Source organism: Varanus komodoensis, unplaced genomic scaffold, assembly GCF_004798865.1.
Source record: "Varanus komodoensis strain SLA01 unplaced genomic scaffold, ASM479886v1 scaffold25, whole genome shotgun sequence".
In the NCBI taxonomy this organism is placed as follows: Eukaryota; Metazoa; Chordata; class Lepidosauria; order Squamata; family Varanidae; genus Varanus; species Varanus komodoensis.
The window spans coordinates 14,235,820-14,254,531 of record NW_025335661.1 but is presented as its reverse complement, the minus strand read 5'-3'; the positions used below and the strand labels follow the sequence as shown (position 1 = coordinate 14,254,531).

General features: G+C 38.2%; 1 protein-coding gene across 12 annotated transcripts in view; it reads right to left on the bottom strand.

Annotated features, from left to right (window-relative positions):
• Positions 1–18,712, bottom strand: part of MBNL1 (muscleblind like splicing regulator 1) — a 180,117-nt gene that overhangs the window by 86,409 nt on the left and 74,996 nt on the right. The window contains exon 2 of one of the 12 annotated variants that reach the window (XM_044433049.1): positions 9,087–9,206. The exons of the other annotated variants lie outside the window; for them this stretch is intronic. The gene's annotated coding sequence lies outside the window, so the exon portion shown is untranslated. The remainder of the gene's footprint in view (positions 1–9,086; positions 9,207–18,712) is intronic. 12 annotated transcript variants of the gene reach the window in all.

Genomic DNA, 18,712 nt, shown 5'->3' with positions numbered 1-18,712 from the left:
TCAGTATGGACTACACTGGACTGGTGATGGCTCTCAGACAGATCTTTCTAGTGCTAACCTGGAAATGCCAAGAATTGGAACTGGGACCTTTTCCATGGAAAACATATGCTGCATCATGACCTTTCTCTTTCACTCTTCTCTCTGCTGGAGAAGGAATTGAACACAGACCTCTTTTCAAATAGTTTCAAAGTTGCACCATAAAGTTCTTTAACCTTCAAAAAGCTCACCTATGATAAAGTCTATACCATAACTTAGTACCACAATAGAAAGCATCTCATCAATTTATTTATTTACAGGACTGCATGTAGAGCTATTTCACAAGGATATCTTTCAGGTATGTAATTTAGATTTACTTGCGTATAATTTATTTATGGAACTGTATCTTACCTTTCCATCATAATGTCTACAATGCAACTAGCAATCCCAAATAAAAAAAAAGTTACATGAATCTACTTAAACTTTTCTGTGCACCAATCATGTGCATCCTGCTTTACAAGGAAATGACAAGTCTCTGCCCCAAGGGGCTTACAAAGTACAGACACAGAGAAACAACAGAGAATGGGAAGGGTGATGGGGGCAGGGTTTTAGCTTGGCACTAGAAAAAGACATCAGATGAGGCACTAAACCAATTATTCATATCGGTTTTGTTTTTTAAAACACAGTGAAGCATATAAGCCTATGGTTGTATGACTATCTGGTCATGTCAGCTGGACCAGCAGGAATACAGATCACCAGTGTTCACTATGGACAAGGTCATATTTCATGCAGTCGTGCTTCAAACCACATGTGTTTTTTTTATGGAAAATGATTAAATAAGCCACATTACATATGTCCAGAGAGCTATTGCCAAAATCAGCTCCAAAGTGTGTAGGAAAGCAATGTGTGAAGAGGTCTTTTTTACACTTTACAAAGACATTATATTGTCCCTTAGAAGGCAAAAATTCCTTTTCATCGCTGCACCTCAGCACTGCTTGATACAGATGACATTTCTCAACCTTTCTCTGTGAAAATGGTAGGCTCTTATTTACTGGGGAAAATAAATACACCTAAACATGCGTCAAGAGAGAATGGCTAAAAATAGCAACTTTTACCAGCTGTATAACTACAGTGCCAGCCCTAGGTTGTCTGAGTCTAATGCCAGGGCTTGGATTTGGTGAAGCTTTACATTATAGGGTGGTCTGAAATTGATCCACATCTGTGCACTGTTGTTATCTGTATTTCCTCATGACATGTTGCTATAAATACAAAGCAGGCCGATTAGGTGGGGCCTCTATGGTTGACTTAGCCCTTCAGCATTACCTTCTCTCCACTCTGCATACCAGGTTAAACTATCACCTTGCCATCAAAAGAGCCTATTCTATACAATTTCAACAAAGAAGGGACGGGGTACGGGAACCGAGGTTTGCAAATTATATGTTCCTCAGATGTTTTTCTCCTCTGCTACAGAGGAACAGCCCAGTTCCTGGAGGACTGCATATGCTTCGAATGTGCAGCATCCCAAATGCCATGCCTGGTGCCTGCAGTCTAAGTGGACTGGGCATCAGCTGAAGGGAAGGACTCCTGCCTGAGACCCTAGAAGGCCACTGCAGATCAAGGTGGAGGCATAGTCTGACCTGGTCATTATTTTCATTTATTTATAATGAAAAGATGTGTAAGGGCACAACCTTATGCAAGTATGAATGGAAGAAAGGCATTTCTTAGGGTAGCCCAGCTAGCATAGTTGCCTTGGGTATGCTGGAGTTATAGACCCACAAAACCACCTCACCCAGGGAGCCCACTGCATGGCAGGACAGTCGTACATCGGTAGCCACCTCAATCCATCTCGCTGCCCCAACACAAGGTGGAGGATCTAGCAGCCTGCCCCAGGCAGGGGTTTCCTAGTGAGTAAGACCAGGATCTTATGGAACACAATCCATATTAAACCCTTCCCCACCTATCTTGGAAGTTAAAGTGGTATCAGAGCAGGCTTTAAGCGTGAAATGCTATGCATGTTCAGGCAGAAAAAGGCCTACAACTCCCAGAATGCCCCGGCCAACATGCATGGCTGCCTGGAACATGTGCAGGCCACTCTAAACACACAAAGCACTGCAGTGTAAATGCAACAAAAAACAGCTGCATAGCTTTAAAGCTACACAAAGACCTTTATCATCTTCTATATCACAGAATTTTACCAGGTTGTCTCTGCTTCATAACCCTTTCATGTTTTTCCATAGCATTTTTCTTCTTTTATTTATTTACTTACTGCTTTTGTACACAGTAAGCCCTCATAGCTCTCAAAGCTCACGGCTTTCAAAGCTCTCAAAATGATTTACAACAAAACTAGTAACAATATAACAGTACAGCAATTTAAAATGCATACAGTTATAAAGCAAATAATTGCAACAATATGTAACAATAAAATAGAATCAATAAATATAAAATCTTTCTACAAAGGCCCTTCCACCCTTGCCCAACCACATCTTATACCCACTCCTACTACCACCAAGCCCACAAAAAAGGTAGCAGCAATCTTATAATCAAATCAAATAAACAACAAATGACAATAAATAAAATCAGTTAAAATCACATAATTTTGATAAATAATTAAAAAGTACAAATAATCACCTGTGGTTACTCCATGATATCATGAGGTAAAAAGATTTAAAATGTAATAAAAATAGCAATTAAAATTGTTAAGTATTAAAATATATGGAAAATAAAAAGTGGTTGGCCTGGTGCTGAAAAGCATAAAGCATTGGCACCAGGTGCACCTCTCTGGGGAGTTTGTTCCATAACTGGAGCACCACTGTGGAGAGCACCCTTCCCTAGTAACCACCTTCTCTACCTCCTGAAAGGGCGGTTTCTGAAGAAGGACCTCCATAGCCAACCTTAAGGAGTGAGCAGACACATGTGGGAGATGACATTCCTTGCGATATCCAGACCCTAAGCCATTTAAAGCACCCTAGATCTCAGCTGGAAGCCACTGGAGCTGATAAAGTATTGGTGTCATGTTTTCCCGGCAGCTCAATCCTGGACCAAGTCAAGCTTCCAGACTGTTTACAAGAGCATTACAGCAGTTCAGATGGGAGGTCACCAGTGCATGGACCACAAACCCCTAGATGACCTCGCTCAGTGGTTTCATGTACATGTTGAAAAGCATGGGGAAAGTATGGAACCCTGCAGTTCCTCATGGAGTAAGAGCCACTGCACAAAGCCATACTTCAGCAACACCAACTTCTGGAAATAGCTGGTCAGGTAGGAGCTGAACCACTGGAGTGCTGTGCCCCCAACTTCTAACCCAGCCAGCCTATCCAGAAGGATACAATGGTTGACAGTATTTAAGCAGCAAAGAGGTCCAGGAAAATGAGCAGAGATGTACCAGTCATCCTCTCAGCAAAGATCATACCACAGAACAATCAAGGGACCCATTCCCACTGTCCTCTTCCTGACAAGAGTCATCCTCCAGGGTGACCAAGACAGTTTCTGTGCCAAAACCAAGCCTGGAACCAGACTGAAATGGATCTAGATAGTCAGTTACCTCCAAGCGTGCCTGGAGCTGGTCCACAACCACCCACTTGAGCACCTTGCCCAAAAAGGGAATGTTGGCAACTGGCTGGTAGTTATTAACATCCTCTGAATCTAGCTTTGCCTTCATCAGCAGGGGCCTAATCACCACCTCCTCCTTTAACTTAGCGCAGAAAATCTGTTCAGGGGAAAAAAGTAGTAGCACTAGTATCTTCTAATCAGTAGCACTGGAAGCCCTCCCTTGGAAGGTATTCCTAATCAGATTATACACAATGTGATGTTGGTGGTGGTTTTTCAATTCAACAGGATATGGTAAATTTAACACAGACAGTTTTCATGGATTTATTTAAGCAAGGTTCTTTCATTAAGGTAAAAACAAAACCATTTGCACTTGCATTTGGGTCCAAACAACCAAGAAGGATTTTCCTCAACTGCAGTTGGGGGTGGGTGGAAGGCACTGCATATAAACTAATAAATAAAATCCCACTGGATCTTTCCAAACCTTTGAATCTTAGTCTTATTTTTAAAATGTAAAATCTGCCTTTGACCACATGGAGATAAGGAGGCCATCATCTCTCATATATTGCTGAACAGGACCCAGATTGAACCTACCTCGTCATAAACTAACGCAGAGTTACAATCATGTTTGAGCCAGGTTCTTTTCTTTTCTTCCTCCCTCCCTCTCTCCTTCTTTCTCTCTGGTAAAGGAAACTCTACCCAGTTGTCCAAAATGCACATCTGTTAGGAATTGTACAATAGAGCCAAGTTTCTGAACTGAGAACATATTGCTTCAATAACAACCAAAGGTTGCTACCTACTATAAGTCACACACACTATATTGCCAAAGTAAATTGAAAGCAGCAGCTATGTAGGAAACAGAACATCAGGGGACCAACAGGCACTGTCTTGGACATCAGGGTTGAAGGAAATCTGTGCTTCTGTGTCCTTAGGAAAAGCCAAGTAAATAACACTCATCAATACATAGGCATGGAAACTATGCTATTTATACTGAACATATTTATATTGAGCTATTTGTGTTCCATATTTTTCAGTAACACCAAAAACATCTTTTACTTTTATGGCAGTATGCTTAGTTCATTACAGCCATTTCCGTTCACCCAGTAAAAAGGACACAAGATTTATAATTCACATTACCTGGCCACATGTTGAAGGCATAAAAGGCCCATGAAACATTTGTTGGGGCAAATACATTGCCAGTAGAAGTCAACTGAGCTGCAATCATGAATTTAGCTCATTATATTTCTTTTAAGGCTGTTAAAAATAATTGGTATGAAATTACAATTCTATGCAATGCCTTGAGTGTTCTCATGTGATAAACAATTTTATAAATGAGCATTTTACATTCTATTCTTTTTCCTATAAAATCATAAGACCACAATCCAGTAAAATATAAGTACTTTTTGCAGTCCCACTGATTGCACTATGAAAGCCTGTGTTTGCATATTTGGTGCTGAACTCAGTCTTAAACACTGCTCAAATTTAGCTGCCAGGGGACCTATACTTTTAACAGAAATTTTCAAAACCTCAGATTTAAGCACTAGAAAGGCTGTAATCCTTATATACATTTGCCTGGGAGTTAACCCTATTTGACACTATAGAAATTCCTTCTAAGTAAATGTAAGCAAGAATTTAATTTACTTCAACAGGGAAGGTTTAGTATGGACTGAATCAATGGTCCTTAAGAAAACTGAACTTTAATTGGATGGTGCCCCAAAGAAACAGTCTTACGAATGCAACAAAACCTTAAATAATAATCCCATGAAAAACCTCAGTATATTTATGTTTTGTCTACATTTAGATGCAAAAAAGCTTTGAACTGTCTAGAATTTATTGCTCTTTCTGCGTGTGTGTGTGTGTGTGTGTGTGTGTGTGTGTGTGTTCATTAAAACATTTTGTCCTACTTTTTGGTGTGAAGATTTCCAAGGAAGGAAAACCATTGTTGCAATCTAGTAAGACAATCTTAAACATTACCCCTTAAAAAGAGCAGACTAAGAAGTGCTGACGACTTACCCCAACAGATAGATTAGTGCTTCTTCTAACAAGACATAGAAAAGGGAGCCTGACTGACCTCTCTTGCCATAATTTAGATGCCATGACTGACAAAGTGTCAGGAAGTGACAAGACTAAACCAGGAACTTTTAGTACTACATTTGTGGTAAAATGAATTCATTCTCTAACATTAAATTCATTCCCTAACAGAAAATTGCCCTATAAATAGTACTGACAGAATAGCTATGAAATATTGATATAAAAATCAAAGGAGCACATTTAAATTTACAATAGTCTATCTGTGTCTGACAATATGAGGAAGCAGTCACCTTTGCTCTGTTCTCTTCCATTTCACCGGTAGAACATACCTGTCCAAACATTTTTAACTTGCCTGCTTCCTTTTTTCAGTTTTCCAAGCAAGTTGAGGGGGGTTACTTCAAAACATGCAATTACATCTGCTCTCTATAGCCTTCAAAATGTTATTTGCTTATGGGCAAAGAGCAATCATACTACAACCAGAGGATGTTTATGCACCTGCTACAGAAAATGTCACAAAGGTTGCACTCCTAAACATGTTTACTAGGAGTAATCCCCACTGAACACAGTGGGACTTGCATCTGTGTAAACACCCACAGAATTGCACAACCTAGCTGTAAACCTTTATATACTGAACCTGAACACAGTGGCATTAATTTCTAAGGAAACTTGCATAGAATGACACTGCAGAAAGTGACATATTATCCATCGAGGAGAAAGATCGTAGAAATCTGCACTCAAATGCAAGCTATTTTTGAAAATAAATGGAATATGCATATGGAACAATTGAAGGAAAAAACTGACCATGAAAGTAAAGTGCTTAAATGATTTAATCCCAGCAGGTAGATTTGAGAAATCATGCTTCAGTGCAGTGAAGTCAACAGAAGTCTGAAACATGAGTCTAAGTATCTCTTCCTGATATTAATTACATGAGGTTGGAGACAGACAGCCATTTTTAGTTCTGCTTTATGAAAAATTAAAGGTAAAATGATAAAGTTGTCATTCCCTTTAGCTTGCACACTCAACCCCATTATCATTTTTATTCACAGGTGTTGCAGGCTTATGTTGCTGTTCAGAAAACCTACAACTTCCCTTTTGCCAGATGATGGTGAAACAAAACTGATGAATGTAAACTATGAAAAATGATCATACCATCTTTAATTTCTATTTGTGCTTAGTCCTTGGTAGCCACACTGAACATAAAAAGACTTACTTCTGAATATGAATATGATTACATTCCTGGGACCAATCTACACAATAGTATCATGTTGCATGTTCCCCCATCTAAAAATAACCCTGCACAAAGAAAACTAGCAGGCCATGAAGAAGAGTTCTTCCTTCCATGCTTTATTTCTAAGTGTAGGGATGCTGCAGCAGTTTTATTATTTTTCTACTGATGTCACAGGTGAATGAAAAGATATCCCAACTTTCCAACAACTCAGTAGTATTTTATTTCTATTAACAGATGTAAATCTCCAATGGAAATGATTAATATTGTTAAATTATAGCTGTATTAAAGCACACAGAAAATTTTCCCCCAAAGGAAAAGTGTATCTTTTCCTTCTGTCTTTCTCTTTTATTCATGGATGCCTGACAAAAATTTCCTATTCACAAGGCAATTATTTGTTAATTATTCTTTGCACACAATAAGTCTTTAATTCTGTGCATGCTGTCCTGTGGATAAGCCACACTGAACAAAATAGGACTTAGTTTTGAAAATTATGCCATGAATAAAGAGTAACTAACTTGCCCAATTTCCAAACAGGATGGTGGCAAGGAGTAGAAAAGGCAAAATATCCTTATTGGTAGAAAGGAAATTTCTTGTTAGGCAATAGCAAAGCAAAGTGAAATCTTGTCATTTTCACTTTTACAATATGTAACAAGAAACCCATTCCTTATTTGGGTAGTGTTGGCTGTGGGGGAATTATCTGCTGCTTATATTCATGCTTTTTCACCCTTCAGCAGGCTGTTGCAGGAGAGAATTGCTAGTTGTCTTGGTAACAATCGCAAGCAAGAAGTCGCTGCTTAGCTACACCTGCAATCTGTTCTGTAAGAGATGTTTATCTCTATTTGGTGGCAGTGAAAGTCCGCTGTCCATCTTTCTCCCTGCTCTTCTTAGCTTTATACAAGTATGTGGGGTTTAGCTGCCGCCATACACATGCTGCAAGACAGAGTGCATCCAGTCCAGAAAGCTAAGAACGGAGACTGCGTGTGCATGCAACACGGGAAAGTCATAGGTAGCATGGTGGGAAAGTCAGGATCCTAAGTGGTCAATGCATCAATGAATAAAAAGCTGGGATGGTTTGTATGGGATGAGACATTTTATATCGTGCAGTAGGCTGCCTGAAGTTACGGTCCCCAGCAAATGGCCAAATGACATTGCGCTGTAACAATTGGCTTATATCAGTTTGTAGTTTTTGGATCTCAGAGTATCTCTAATTGAAATAACACTATTTGTGAAATAAAGTATTGGCTCTGTACCATCAAAACCCATTAAGAAATAAAACCACCACCAAAGGCAGTTATTGTAAACTGCTCTTGTAGGGAAAATCACAATAATGCTTCAAAGCTGGTTGCATTCTCCTGGCATTAAAATAATTAGATCTCAATCTAGATACAGTAGACTCTCAGTTTACCGGCACCCATGGGGACTGGTAGATGCCAGATAAATGTAGTTTCTGATTGCTTGAGAGTTACTATTAAAATAGGCCTAATACCATACCCCAAAGTATGCCATGCCATGCCATGTCATGCCATAAACTCTGTATTAACTTGATATTAATATTGAAATAAAGTTATGAAAAAAATTAAGACACATTAAAACAAACTTCTATCTTCTGAGACTGAGCCTTAATGTCACAGACCGTTGATGAACCAACATTAAATTCCTCCATGAGCACTGCACAATTCCACCTTTCTCAAGCCTATTGAATATTTCCATTTTCTGCTTGAGGGTAACACAACATTGAGTAACAATAGAACCCAATGACCAGCATGCTTACGCATGGTAAACTGGCAGGAGTCAGAGTCAAGTGGGCTCACTCACGGTGCGGCGCGCCATGTTTAAACTTACATTTCTGCTGGAAATTTATGTTATTTTAATTTTTATTAAAAGTATTATTTCTTTGATTTTTTTGCCAGTTGCTTGAGAGTGCCGGTTCCTTGAGTTTCCGGTTAATGAAGAGTCTGCTGTATCTTGCTTTAAAACAAAGGGAAGCTTATGAATAAATCATGTTTACATTATACGTACTCTCCCATTTTGCATAAATTCAACCTTTGCACAGGTTCATGTGCACCCCAGGCAGTTCACAAGAACAGAAACAATGTTAACACAACCATCCCATTTTGGAAAGCTAGTATTAAAGAAATGCATGTCATGTAAGGATGTTGCTGATTTGGTTATACATGACTTTAATTTATCTAGATGACTATGTCAAAGCTACTCAATACAATTCAAACTTAATATTCCATTAAACTATGACTGATTTAAGTCCCTTCAACTACCAGTATATCCATCAGCTATCTTCATTCCTTACCTTTGACAGAGAGGAAAAGGCTCCTTGCTCTGGTAGAAATCCAAAAGGTAGCTGTAACTCATGTCTTGACTGTCGTCAGTATACAGCCAGCTGCACAGATGCCTAGGTCAGCAGCTTTTCCTTGGCCAGCCAAAGGGGAAGCAGCAATAGCAGCAATGAGAGCAAACTCAGTAAAAGGGGCTCCTTGCATGATGCTAGCCAAAGCAGTCTTGGGTTACTATGCACACTGAGAGAAGCTGTTCATTATGTTTCCAGGGAATGAATTACAACAACAACTGTTTCTCGTATGGTTCAACCCAAGCACTTCACTCTGAAAGAATCTAGGGTACAAGCCTGCAAGAACCACAGTCCATCTCTGCACTAGCTTCTTTCTTTGAAGTGCAAATGGCTCAAAACATGATGGGATGTAGATATATTATTTAATAAACCTTTGTACGTCTTTAGGGCTTTCCTGTTAATTCTAAAGGAGCATTAATCTGATGCTAAATTATGTTTAATTCCAAATGACTGAATTAAAGGTGTTCGAAGTCCAATTTATGGGTAATATGGTCCACATGGAAGTATCTCTGCCAGTCCCCAGCCAGTTGTGTTTAAATGACCAGATGTATAGGATCCAATGCATTACTGTTTGCTTACTGATGATTGGAGACCCAAGCAGGCAAGCTACTGGTGCATTAACACAATATGCATATAAAGGGCACATTTATATGCTTTTAAATGTGAAGAGTCACAAATGTTGCTTTCATAGGTGAATGCTGTTCATCATCACCCAGACAGCCTTGGCTATTGGACAGTACAGAAATTAAATAAGGTATTTTCTGTGGCCCACATTGTGTCTGAAATTGGACATAAACTTATTACAACAGGACCCCCAAATCCACTGGCTGTTACCACACTTTCAGTTAACCACATTTGACCATGGTCCGATAGAGAAGTTGTAAACTGCTATAACGTGCCAAAGGAAGGCTTAAAGTGCTGAGGTAAGGATGAATGAAATTGGGAAAAATAAATGTATATAGTCTGAGTTTATTTGGCAGCTTGCCACTTGTTGCCACACAGGGGCACCTGCTTGCAATTTTATAGTGTTTGCTCTTATCCACACTTTCGGCTATCCAGTGGGGGGCTCGGAACTGATCTGTGTGGATATGGGGGTCCTGCTGTACTTTAAAAATTGCTTATAGCATTAAAAAAAGGAAAGCACAATCCCTTTTTTTCTTCATAACTGTTCCCCAAATACCTTTCTCTAAAAAAATACAATGCAAAACATATGATTTAAATTAGTATATCCTATGATGTTCCTATATGTAGATATATAGCATTGGCTCAAAATTTCCATTCCCCATTGGAAAGACTCTTCCTCTGACTTCCATCAGTGGAAGTTATCCTTCCATCAGTGAAATACTCTTCAGAAGAAAGAACACTTGAGATCTAGCCTTATTTCCTATGACTTATGAAACACTAAAAATTATGTTAAAGTGTTTCTATATCAAGAAAAGGTAGAATGTGGACACCATGACCAGCTTAAAGAGTACCTTAAAGTATATCTTAATCAGCTCCCAAATCATGCAATTTTAACCTAATAATGATCTCTGCTCCATGTTAATATAACTAGTAAGCTATAAACAAGTCAAAGGGTAAAGAACACTATCTTGTAATACATACACACGACTCAGCATAGTGCGATTTAAAGTCCTATGTTATTTTTAAACCTTTAGAATGACCACTTAAGTCATAGGTATCAAAGCAGAGCCATGAGTCATTTCTGCATGGTCATCCTTAGTACGCAAAAATAACTTGTTTACACTGATGTTATATTATACTCCTGACATTGCTGCTAAACTAGGCAGTGGTTAGCCAGTGCTTATGTGAGAGAGAATGTATGTTATGAAGAAATGTTCATCCCCAGTGATCAACAAGAGCTTCTGAAGACTAAGGTATAGATACCAGGTCAATCTTCTTGTTTTGACATATATTTCATTTCAACTACAATGTACAAAAACAGGGGGGGGAAAGATGTGGATACCAGATTAGAAGTAGCAAACACAATGATGCTTGTGTAATATTCCAAAGAAGTTGTGACACCATTCTTAAAGAAAAGATCGACTGAAATCTTAATTTAATCTAAGGTCCAGCCATGAAAAGAATCTATTCAGAAGTGTTCATACCCTAGAGATGAGCTTGACTGCATCCTCAGAACCACAGGTTTGTTGATACGAGTACAATATATTGCATTGGTCTAATCTTACTTTCAGTCCAATACCCAAAGGACTGGTTTGTATTATGGAATGAAGTTTCAACAGGCAGAATATCCCTATCATGTGTCATTTCTCCATCAAGAAACAGGAGATTGACCCTAGGTTCAACAGCCCAAGGTATGTATGTGAGTCTGCACAGAAACTTGGGGTCTTTGTGCACCCCAATACATCACATGCCTGCTATTACATTCTGGTTCTTCCATACTGCAAATAACCATTCCATCCTCCTAAATATTCACAAACAGTATTAATATTTGTGCAACAAATCTTAGCTCTGTGCATACCTGATGATGGTTCCTACAAACTATGGTTGGCAAATCTACACTTCAGTGGAAAATTTGACCTTTTTCATCCTTGCGAAGACATTTCTCCCAACATTCCTTTGTTGATTTTAACACTGGCTTAGCATTACATCCAGATGAAAACTAGCCATAGTTAACACTGATTGCCTTTTCCCATTTAATCAGTGTTTGCAACTTGATTTCAATTGCTGGTTTTAAGTACTGATTAGCATTAACCATAGTTAGTCATGGTTAGTCATGAGGAAGATGCAACATTAATCATGGTTTATCCTGACAATAGAAAGAAGGGTGAATTCATCTTGAAAACAGGTGAAGAAGGGAGTATATTTTTCTAAGCCGTTTAAAATTACGGCTTGATGGGAGCCAGCATTATGCTAGAACCAAGCTTTAGTCACGGAAGCCCTCTGTGAAAGATTTTTATTGACAATGCTCCCAAGATGTAAAAGTGTGCAATCCATGTGTCCAAGTTTAGCTGTGAACTGCAAACTCATGCAATCCAGTGTTATCCTATTCTTGTTTGGAATATATGTATCCGTCTCTGTAAGAAGGATGAATGCAGTGAAGACACACCTTCAACGTACATTTGGAGAGCTCAGATTTTATAGCACAATGTCCCAATGGACACATTCTACAGGATACAAAACTAGAAAGAGTATATAAAACACCGTGAAAATGATATATATGAGGTATTAACTTTCAAAGTTTAATGATCTCTATAGGGGGCTGAATGTTGAGTTTTCCTCAATACTTGTTTGGCAGACAGAATTTATAGGAAAATGGTTTCAGCTGAGAACACAGTGAAATTACATTGGCTAAATCACACATGGGTGAACACAAAGTCTGCTACTAATAAAAATTAACAGACGAAAGGGGTTTATAGAAACAAAAGGAGAAAGCATAGGGAAATTCTGAAGAAAACTGCTGGCAAACAAGTTCAGCTCAACATGAAACAAATACTGGGGGAGGGGGAAACTGACAGAGTGGAATAACAGGAAGCACAGTCAGTTCTGGAAGTTAAAAAAATGTTTGAGTTTTTGTGAGACAGCAGTAGAAAGGGCAAAAGCATTGTATTTTAAGCAAGAATGAGGATCACCCTGCCTGAATGATTTGCAAAAAAGAAAATAAATATGAACTAAATATGATGCCAACTGTGTTAAGCTAAAATTCAAATTTGGTTAGAATATGGTATGAAACCACAGAAATGAAGAAGTATAGTTGATACAGACAAGAAAACAAAATTGGGTGACTGTATTGGCAAAGGAGAAATAGCCAGACGCCTTGGACATGATATACAAAAAGAGATGTTGCTATTCTGGGCCATCAAGTTATCTCTGATTTATAGCAACCTTATAAATCAGCAACCCTAGCCCTTCAAAATGTCCTATCCATGTAAGTAAAAATTTAGAAAAATTGCATTTATCACAATATCTATATTCTACCTATTTGATTCTCTAATTTCTCCAAACCACAAGAGAAAGTTCAAAGAAGTTTTGAAAGTAATCCAAAATGTTAACCAATGATGCGATGTGAATTAAAAGATAAGCATAATTATTAACATTTTATTTAGCCTAGAATTGAGATAGAGAGATAAGAGCTCTATTCAGACATTCAAGTGAATGCCTGAAGCATTAAAGTGAAGAAGCAACAAACCCTGGCCATCATGTCCCCACAAGTTCCAGCTCCCCTTCAGACCTTTGCACATTAAGCCTGAAGGTCAGAAAGAGGCTTCTAAGTGCATTTAACCTGCTAATGGATGATACTGTGTGCTAAGAAGCCCTCTCCAGACTTTCATGGTAAACAAGGGAAGCTCTGTATTTGGTCCAGCGCATATGAGAACACTAATGCTGCAACTTATGTATACGACCCATTCCTGAGCTGAAACAATCATGAAAATGCTCAAAGGCCAGAAGATTAGGGAAGAACTGGAGGATGAACATAATTCTATAGCACATGCAAGACATCTTCACACATTTTAATAATGATAAACATCAAAATGGAGAACACTAATGTTCTAAACATGAATGAGAAATAATGTGTGAGTTATAACTAGGGTATAATCCTATGCATTTTTAAAGAGAAACAAAGATTTAAAACTCCCAGCATTTCCCAGCTAGCACGGCAACACCCTTAATGTCTCAATTCTGCTATGAAAGTTTCTATACAGAGAATTCTGTATTCCAATATTAGCTATAGTCTAAATTATCTTGACTTTGTTGCATCTTTTATGCCATGGAGCAACTTTTCAAGGAATTCTTGTACCAGCTGCTTATTTATGTGTTCCCCCAGACAGATAAAGATACCCTATCAATTCCAACTGGCCTTTGAAAATATTGGAATAGGGAAGACAGAATGGAAGGACAGATTTATTTTCCTCCAAAGCTAGAAGAAAGTGGCCTAGAAGAGAAGGATGAAGTCATCCATCCCCTTCTCTACCAACCCACTTACTCATCTGCCTCAATTTCTATGCACTAGCCTGCTTGAACTTCCAGGCTGCCTGTGATGATTAGGTCTATTCTTAAATAGAACGCTGTTGAAGAGCTGTCTGTCATTCAGGAATAGCTTTTGAAAGCAAGGTAAAGTGTCACATTGGGTGGTGAGGATTGAACAGCCCTGTTGTACATGCAGAGTTGTATACTGCCCTTTGGCTTTCGACCTGTAGCAACACTGATGGAAAGTCAGAGAATAAACAGGATTTCAGCACTGGAGATTAACAGATACAAAGATCAGTATTTGTAAAGTCACAGAACAGTTGATAGGAAACAGCAACAGGAAAAAAAAGAGCATGATCTGAGATGAGCTAGTATGTTAAAAATTTAACATTCTTTGGTAAAAGAAAGATGGGCATATTTCAACAACCCTATTTAATGATAGAATGAAGTAGGAAATGTTATGGAATTTCACAAGCACTAAAAGAAATATGATGTATACTGTATGTTGATAGTTTCTTGCTTCAGATCTAATAGAACAGTTGGAATTTCTTGGAAAATTATGATCATTTCATCCAGATTAGCAAATGCTCCCAGAGTCACATTTGCTGTTGTATCTTTTCATTCAGAAGCATTGTAGTAATCTTACTGAGGCCAACTGGAGTACTTCTCACAGCGATCCCTGAATCACACCATGAAATACTTGTGAAAATGATCTCTGGGAAACCTGTCAAAGATGGGTTGTCGGCCCATGATGGCTAGGAAAAACAGTACATTCCATTTTGAGATCTGTCTTTCACTGTGAAAGCTAGACATGACCACTTCTGCATTATTTGCAGTATTCCACAGGACCAGATGGGAGCAGAAGTGGGCAAAATGGTGGCTTGAATTAGTACTCTCAGTTTCTTTCGACTCAACTATGGTGAAAAATATTTCAAGATGTAACCTATGATGTGAGCCAAATGGCCATAGAAAACCAGAAACTGCAAATAATACAAGCAGATCTCTGAAGATAACCCCACATAAGATCCTCGGCAAGCCAGTGTTCAGGATGAAAGTGCCATAATAATCGAAAGCAAATTTATACTAGATACTGACCATGTTTAGGTAAGAGCCTGCAGGCAGGGAAAATTAGCCTTATATTTTTCTTATGGATAAAACAATCTAGGAGCTCCTATGTTCTTCTGATTTCTTCCTCATAGGATAGGTGATACCTGGCCTACACTTTGCATGCTCACTAAAATGACTGTCAAACTTTGCTATTCCCTTATTGAATCTCTTCTTCAACAAACAATAATTTATATTGTTAGAAACATGAGGCATTTAAAGTAAACTAATAAAACATAAGCATCTTTATTGTTGATCTTCTTTAACGCTATTTCTAGAATAGTGGAATATAAAGTGAAATAAAAACTACAACCAATATATACGCCCTAATTCTCCAAGCTGTTACTTCAATGCTTTTCCCTGTAGCTTCAATAGTACTAATATAAAATAACTGGTTTTAGATTTAGACTAAACAAAATTAAAAGCTGAATTTCCCACAGACATTAGCTGCTTCAAGATGTCAAGCTCTTTGATCTTCAAAACCTTGAACTCTCCTGCTCCCTATGCCAGTTATTAGAATGTGTTCTAAGTTACTAGCATCTGTTAGGTGGTCACACAATTACTAAATCCTGTTGCTAATAGACCCTAAAATGGAAGAGTTGTTCAAAGTATTTATACATTGGATTTATTACTACATTTTAATTGCTACAATTTATAGAAAACAAGATTGGATGAAGAGAGCTCTTAAAACTGGAGTCTACTGGCACAGAGTGTCCAAGGATGGGCTGAACCATAATAAGTGTATACAATCCTGCAAATCGCCCATATTTCTTGATTTTGGTATAATGGGGCTAATTATTTATCCTGTTATCTCACTTAGAATTTTCATTCAACCTATTAGTCATAAGCTGCAGGCATAGGCATATTTCCCAGCCTAAAGTGTCACCATTATTTTTTTTCCCTAACATTGTGTCTCAAGAGACAGGTTTTATACACACTTGACTCGCAATGCCACTGGAGGCATCATGCATTCCTACAGGGATTCAGTGAGATCAAGCACCTGAATCATTCTTCTGACTGATTTAACATAGCACCAACTTCGGTTTAAGTACTGTTAATAACTACAGCACACATATGTCAAGATAACAGTCATTATGTATGGTCAAACCTATTAAAAGTAGAAGGGAATCCTCACTACATCCATCAGTATAGATAACCATTTGTACAGTCATATGCATACTTCACAAGAACATTACCACATAGAAGTTGTTTCTGTATATAAGGTTATACGTTGCACGCAAAGCACAAGTGATACTTTTCACTGGGGCAGAAGTAATTGCCAAAAACACAGGCAGGAAAAGACCAATAAATATAGCATAAGTCAGTTAGTAGAATTACACAGCTATGAGGTAGTCTACCAATGGCACATGTTGATATCTTACTAATATCTTTACACAAACATCTATCAGCATGAGAAGCTGAAAGATTTAACTACAGCTTCACACCATACACCCCCTCTGCAAAAGCAGTGGTTTTGGACTACCATAAATGTGGTTGAAATAGGAAGCATGTAAGTATACTTGCAAATATAGCTGTAAGAGATAACACCTTTATTTAAGGAGACTGGTTACAGTTTCTTCCTCACAAGGGAAGGTTAAAGCATTTGGTGTTTTTTAATTTTAGAAAAATGTCCAAAAGGAGGATATGATAATTCTAAAAAATATGCACAGCTTGGACAAAGTTATTTTTAAAACAATTGTATTAGAATGCAGGGCATCCAATGTAATTGAATGGCAGTTGATTCAGGAATGACAATTCAAAGTTCCTTTGCACAAGACATAATTAACTTACAGTGAAATTCTATGACTGTCTAGACAGAGTCTAGACTACAAGGACTAGACTTGAAAAAGCAACCTTGGAGATGGACTTCTGGTGTCAGAGAGAGAGACAAGATGGGGAGAAGACAGGCACCACCATGATGCAAAGTATCCAAGGCCTTTGGTACTTTCTGCTTGGTCCCTTTTGCTCATGCTTTGTGGTGTTGAACTTAGATTGCTAAAATTAGCTCTCTGTTTTGAAAGGCAGAGGGAGGAAAGAGGTCTCTATGTTCTTTCTACACTGCACAGGAGGTTGATTAGGTAAACTGCCCAGACAGTGGTCTTGACTAATGGGAAGTATAGAAATAATACCCTTCTGAGTTCAGAAGATGATGGGCATCCAGACTAGATGGCAACAAATTAATCAACACAACATGTTGGGTGGCTTTGTGCCCTATTTCCAGAGAACACTGCTCTATATTAGAGAACTCTCAAAAAATCTTTATTTGAAGGTGTCCTCTGTTTGAAGTTTAGTTTAAAGATAAAGTATCATGCAAAAGGTAGAGCATGGATCTTAAAGTTACCTGCTTAGAGTTAACATCTGGCCAGTGGCAAACAACATGGACACACAGTTAACCTGGTCACTGTCTTAAATTATAGCAATTGTTTCTAAATTTGTATCTCTACATATACATTATTGGCAAAAAGCAGCAATACATTGAAATGATTCCTGATGAAAATGAAAGAAGAAAGCAGGGCTGCAGCTAAACACTAAAAAACAACAATCATGACTGGGTAAGAATTACACAGTTATACTGTCAACCATGAAGATACTGAAATTATGAAAGACTTTTCATATCTAGGCTCAGTAATGAATTCAAGATGATACTGAAGCCAAGAAACTGGAAGACTGGGACTTGTAAGGGTAGGTAGGAAAGAAGGAAGGAACCAGAAAAGATAATCAAGCTTAAGGATATTTCACTGGAGACCAAGGCCAGGATCACTCTCACCACTGTATTCCTGATTACTATGTATGGGTATGAAAGCTAGACAGTGAAGAAAGCTGACAGAAGAAAATTGATGTGTTTGAAACATGGTGATAAAGGAGAGTTTTGCAAATACTCTGGACAGAAAGAAAAATGAATAAATCAAGCCAGAACTTGCCCTGGCAGAAAAAATGACAAAACTAAAGCTGTACTACTTCAAAGCAAGAATCAAGACAATAATGCTAGGAAATGTCACAGACAGAAGAGGAAGACCAAGTGTGAAATGGATGCAATCCACAGCCTTGAGTTTACAAGAACTGAGCTGGTCTATCAAGCACATGACATTTTGGAGGACATTCATTCATAGGGTCCTATAAGTCTGAAATGATGGCACATGAAAACAACCATAATATATTTTAATATATACTGAAAACTGGCAACAAAGCTCTGTGCTCAGTTGCAGTCACTGCTCCCCTTACTGGCTATGCCTACTACTGTTTTCATTATAACGATTTTGCTGAAGAGGGTTGAGATGAGCTAGCAAAGAGGATTTAGAAAGCATGTCAAATATCTAAATGGTGATCACCCCAAAGCTTGCTAGTCCTCAGCCCCATTCAAGTGTGGCTAGGAAATGCAGAATGTTAGCAAAACACAAATTTGCATCCAGAGACTCAAAATCATTCTGCTGTACTCTGCATGTACATCTCTGTACACTTATAATTATTTCTGTTAGATCATATATCTGATTTTATATCAATGCTTTAAATTTTTAATATGTTGTAAACTGTCCTGA